Source organism: Aythya ferina (assembly GCF_964211825.1).
Source record: "Aythya ferina genome assembly, chromosome: Z".
In the NCBI taxonomy this organism is placed as follows: domain Eukaryota; kingdom Metazoa; phylum Chordata; class Aves; order Anseriformes; family Anatidae; genus Aythya; species Aythya ferina.
This window is the reverse complement of record NC_140299.1, coordinates 39038376-39044375: the sequence shown is the minus strand read 5'-3', so window position 1 is coordinate 39044375 and position 6000 is coordinate 39038376.

Below are 6000 nucleotides of genomic sequence, written 5' to 3'. Positions count from 1 at the left end.
AAGCAGCTAAAATCTCTTTCATATTTTAAATGATTTGTTTGTATTCATTTCACATTGTTTGAGAAATGAATAAAATAATAAATAAATGGCTTGCCTTTCTTCAGTGTATGCCATAAATAGGATTTCCTCTGATCTGAAGTGTTAAAATGCCCTGTTGCATACTGTCAAGAGGAACTGATTTAGGTTCTAATGAAAACTGGTTTGTGTTTATATTCAGGCATTCTGGGGACAATGAATAGAATTCAGAAGTTGCTAGCTAAAAAGAAGGGTGAAGTTCCCAGTATTTTTTCCTCCATATGATCATAGCACCGTTGTCCCATTTTTTTTTCTTTCTTTTTTTTTTTTTTCCTGCTAAATACAGTGCCTGCATTTGATGCTAAAATATCAACACAGTTCATATTTTTGTACATATAAAAGTGATGTTATCTTGTTTACCCCACAAGTAGATTTTATATGTTTGTGACTGTTTGCTTTTGCCATTGCTTGCATTTCCTCACTTACAAATTACAAATCTGTTTTCTCGGATCTTATTTGTGTAATTACCTGGACACTGATACCCTTGATGGCTTTTAAATCTTCTCCTGAATTATCCAAAGAAAGACTTACTTAATGTCACCTTAAATGATCTGCTATTACTTATCTGTGCTGACAGAGCTATCTATGCCATCTATTTGACTTTTAAATAAATACATAAATTTCCATTTCAAAACACCCAAATCTTAAAATTGCTCACTAATATTGCACATACTATTACAAATTTTCTCTTCCTTTTCACTTTTGCTTTTTCATTTTTCAACCTAGATCATCTCTCAGTCCTCTCTCTCTCATGGCTTTAGAAACTATTGTTATTCTCACATAAACAGTTTTAGTTAAAGATTATTTTCTGAGCTATGGTGTTTGTAGGAGGGATGGAATGCTGGTCAATTAAAACACCAGTCTCTACCAACGTCTTTTCCTTGCTATACATTATTCTTTCTATTCTGTAGATTACTCTTAAGGAGCTCAAGAGTATTTAATGTTTATACAATATTTATTTTTCTCCCACTTGATCAAGACAATTCAATTTTTTTTATCCTGGTGGGTGAATTACCTCAATCCAGTGTACTGTATGTGTTCTTTTGCAGTGCCTTTGACTTATGCATGAGTTCCTGATACTTTGAAACCCAGAGATAACTAACAAGTCTGCTTCTCTCACTAATCATAATCAGTTTTGTGTAGTATGTGTTACAAAGTCCACTTCTGAAATTGCACTTTAAACATAATGGGAGAAAGATTATTTGGAACAACTCCTCTACTGCCTGGAAAGTTGCTACCTGTTTTCTGTTTTCTGTCTCTGTAGCCAGCAGTCTTCTTCACTAGTAGTTACTTACGATTCTTCCTACATGTTACTCACTTTTGGTAATCAAGAGCTGACGAACTGGACCAGTTCTATAGATAGTCCACCTATATAATGAACCTTGGTAGGTACCATGGAGAAAAAGCTTGTACCTTTTCTATCTGTGCTGTACCTGGGGATAATTAGTTGAATTCAGTCACTTTCACTGTCAATGTGGCACCCTTCATGACCAGTAAAATTTTCATTAAAACATTCTTTTTGCTGACAAACTTGTCACTGGCAGACTTTGTTAAATGTTTAACTCAGATACTGAACACAAATATACAAAGTGGCATAATTAACTGATCAGCTTATCTCTCAGAGGCAGGTAATTTATTCTTACCCTTTGGATCCAGTCAGTGGAGAGGCTTTCAAAACTCGCATACCTCCAGACAGTGTGGCGTAATATCTGTAATTTACACACAGGAGAGGCATTGTGTTGCTGTGTGATGGGAATGCTTATTACACGGAATTGCAGTAAAAATCCACGACATTTATGTAAAGGGACTATGAAATATTAACACAATATAGGGACTACTTTTTTCTTTCTTTCTGGAAGATGAATCACAACATTGACCTACTACAAGAAGGTTATGCCATATGAGAGAGTAATACTAGCCAAAATTAGATTGAATTGAAAGAAATGAAACCTTAGATACACATATTAATAACAAAAACAACCCCCAAAAGATCTTTGTTTTACTACTTAATGGGCAAGCTGGAGTAGTTCTTAATAAGGTGTCACAATGACAGTTTGGTAAAAGAAAAAAATATTTGTTTTTGACCACTGAATAATAAGAAGAATATGGCTGTTAACAAATATTAGAAAATGAAATGTTTACCAGTTAAATTTAATCTGTAGCTTAAGGCATCTAACACTAAAGGCTCTTCAGAGCTCTCTCTCAGAAGTTTAAATGAGTTCCTGAAGTGTATTTCAGAGTGAAGTTAACCAAACATTATTTTTTAGTTTTGAACCTGATCAGACCTTTCTATTCAGGTTGAATGAGAGGTGCTTCATAGTCACCTTGTTAAAGATGGTCCCCCAAAAAAGATTGTTATTCTTTCCTTGAAGCCACTGTTGTTGAGGGTTGATGGAACTGCATCTTTGTGAAAATCAACTTCTCCTTGCAATGTTAAAAAAACGAGGAGGTTTGAAGTCTTTGAAGTACAAGAACTGTCTAAATAGGACAACTGACAGAAACATGATATCAGAGTGATTACTCAACATGTCAAAGGCGGTCAGAAGAATGGTGTGGTTCAGAGCTTCAATGGACTCAAAACTGTGGAAATATGGAAGATTAACAGAGCACATTGAAACAATATTTCATTCTGTATTTGTAAGCTATTGGATTTTGTTAAAAGGATGACATTAGAGTAATTACAGTTTTTCACTGTGACTAACTGAAGCAGTTGCTGTGCTTAACAGTTTTCAGTTAGCACAGCCAGGAGTAGCCAACCATACAATCATAAGAAATTATGTAATTTAAATCAGAATTCAATTTAGTAATTTAAATCAGAAAGATAGAATAGCTTAGGAAGGAACTGAAGCTAAAGTTGAATCTGATTTTGAATCAGATTGAAACTGATATACAGTATTTCAATTTTTAGAACTGTAGTTTTGTGATCTGATTAAGGACTACAATGCAGGAGAAGCCACAGAATTAATTAAAAACACAGAACTGCTACAATATGTCAAGTCACTTAGAAAAGAAGTTCACTGGAAATAGAAAATCTGATGATGAGCTGGTGGAAAACCAAAAATGCATTAGGAATAAAGGCATGTGGCAACAGGTATGCAGAACTTTTCTTATCCACTGGCAAAAAAATAACTTTAAATTACCACAGTCAGATGGCTTTATTCCTGCTCCAACATGATTCTCCCAAGTCTTGTATCCCAATCCTAGCAAAATTTCAGCTTTTCAAACAGAAAATTTGAAAGGAAAGATGAAAACAAATATTTTAGATTACTCACAACTGTTATTGTTATCCTTCATTTCATTGTGTTCTCTCTATTCTTGTGTTCCTTCTGTACCTGTAAGTGATATAGAGAACAATTCTTTCATTTTCCTATCAACTGAATCTATATAAATAAAATATTATTAATAAAAATATTATTAATAAAAAGGCATTGTCAAAAACAGTTTGTTTTCAAGCATAACCGATTCTACATTTTTATCAATCTTATCACCATTATAAAGGTATCAGTAACATACCCATATTGCATAGTCCTTCACTTTACCTTGGAAGATTCAATTCTTTGCCTTTATCTGACTTCCCTTTCCAACTTAGCCACAAATATAAAATACATATATATACCTACATTTTTTATACTACTACTGACCCTAAAAAGGCAAGAAATAATTAGATCTATTATAAATTACAGGGGAGATGTATAATTTTTCATTATAAAAGGAGTTCATCCCAATCTTAGGGTTCATCCCAAGTGGATACCATATATTAGTGACAATATTCATCATTACGCCTGAGAGGACAAACTTATCTCACTCTTCTTCATCTCCAAACAATTGCAAGCATGCAAAATTGTGGTGGTATTACTCAGGTGGGCAGCTGAGCTCCACCACAACTGCTCTCTCACTTCCCCTCTCCTCAAAGAGGAAGGGGGAGAAAATACAACACAGAGAAAAGGACACAACAGAAACAATAAGTCTGCGCAGAAGCACTGAGAGAAGGGAAAAAATTATTCTCTACTTCCCATCAGCGAGCAATGTTTGGCCACATCCTGGGAAGCAGGGCCTCAAAACGTGTAATGGTTGTTCAGGAGGAACAGCCCCCTCCCCCATCAGAGCCCCCCCTTTTTATTGCTGAGTGTGACATCAGGTGTTATGGATTATCCCTTTGGTTGGTTTAGATCAGCTGCCCCAGCAATGTCAGACCCAACACACAAATATATATAAATATACATATACTTTTTGAAGACATAATTTACACCAAAACTAACCTCTAAACCAAAACAAAGCCAACCCAACCAAACAAATGGATAAAGCAAACAAAGCAAAGAGATAACAGAAAATTATTTTTGTTTGGTATTCATTTAGACATGATCTTGTGAATCCTAAAATCGCTTTTCGAGAGAAGACCAAATAGATGGCACGTTTTGTCTACTATTAGTGTCCATAAGAAAATGAGCAACCAAGCTGTATCTCCCAACTGACCTGCTTTTAGAACCCAGCTGTTTTCAAGAGTAAGAATCAAGTTCTCTTATTTTATTAGGCAGAATACAAAAGTAAGTGTTCATTCATGTTCTGGCACAATATGACTTATATTACATGCTGCCTCTTTCAAAGGCTGCTGCCAGCAAGTTTTCTGTGCCCATTAAGGTTCAAATTATTTTGTATACTTGTAAGATATACAGTAAAAAGTATTTGCTTGGTATTACTTTGTATCCTCTGCAAGTCAAAGAATATGTCTATTTTCTGCCTTGGAATCTGAAAATAAGGAAAATGAAATGTTAGGAAGCAACTAATGTTTCTTCACCTGTTGTAAACTCACAGTACAGTCATAGTCATAGCTTTTCACTGGATGAAATCTTCAAGGAACATCTTGTAATAAATAAAATAAGTTAAATAAACCATATGTTTTTTAGAGGCTTCTGGTGCCTTTTGGTTTCCCCAGAGTCTTTGTTAACTTTTACCTATGTTAGATGTAGAAGGATCTAGACAGAGAGCACAAGAGAATGCTTTATATGAGATTTCTTTAACTGTTTGTGTTCCCATCTGTCTGCTTGATATCACTTTATTTGTCCTGAAACCAGGACAAATAGGAACACCAGAATCAATTTCTGCATTTTTTTAATCCCCTCTCTCTCAAGAAACCATGTACTCTCTTTATCCATATAGAAGACATTATTTCCAAATCAAAATTCTGATTTTACTCTCATTTTCTTATCTTACTCATTATCTTATCTAACTCTTTTCTGGTCTGAAGTGTTTAACTTTTAGTGAGTCTTTCACTAATATGCAATATTTCCTTTGCAATCTATTAAATCTCATTTATATTTTAGAGGGATGTAGGCAAGCAGAATATAGTTTGTGTCTCAGCTACAAGTACAAGTTGTTAAACACATTGGGAAAACTATTTAGGTTGCTAGATAACTGAGATGTCTAGGGAGCATCACATATAGGTAGCTGTACTCTGTTTTAATAGTCACTGAACTCAAAATATAAAGCCTTATACAAATGTCCTTTACTGGATTATTAAATGAAATGTTCCTCTTCATATTTATATTTACAAGTTGATTCTTTCACACAGCACTTTCCGATATTTTAACATAAAAGGAGTTTATAGTTCAAATAATAGGCTTAGGACATATGAGACAATTGACAATATTTAAGGGGAAGAACAATGCAGGAAAATATTATTATTATTCATTTCTCTGCTGTTATTAGTCATATTTCAAGACAAAAAATTAAATACTTAAAAAAAAAAAAAAAAAAAAAAAAGTGAAGTTTAAAGTTAAATCACAGAATAATCTAGGTTGCAAGAGACCTCCAGGATCACCTAGTCCAACCTCTGACCTAACACTAACAAGTACTCCACTAAGCCATATCGCTAAGTTCAACATCTAAACGGCTTTTAAAGACCTTCAGGGATGGTGACTCAACCAC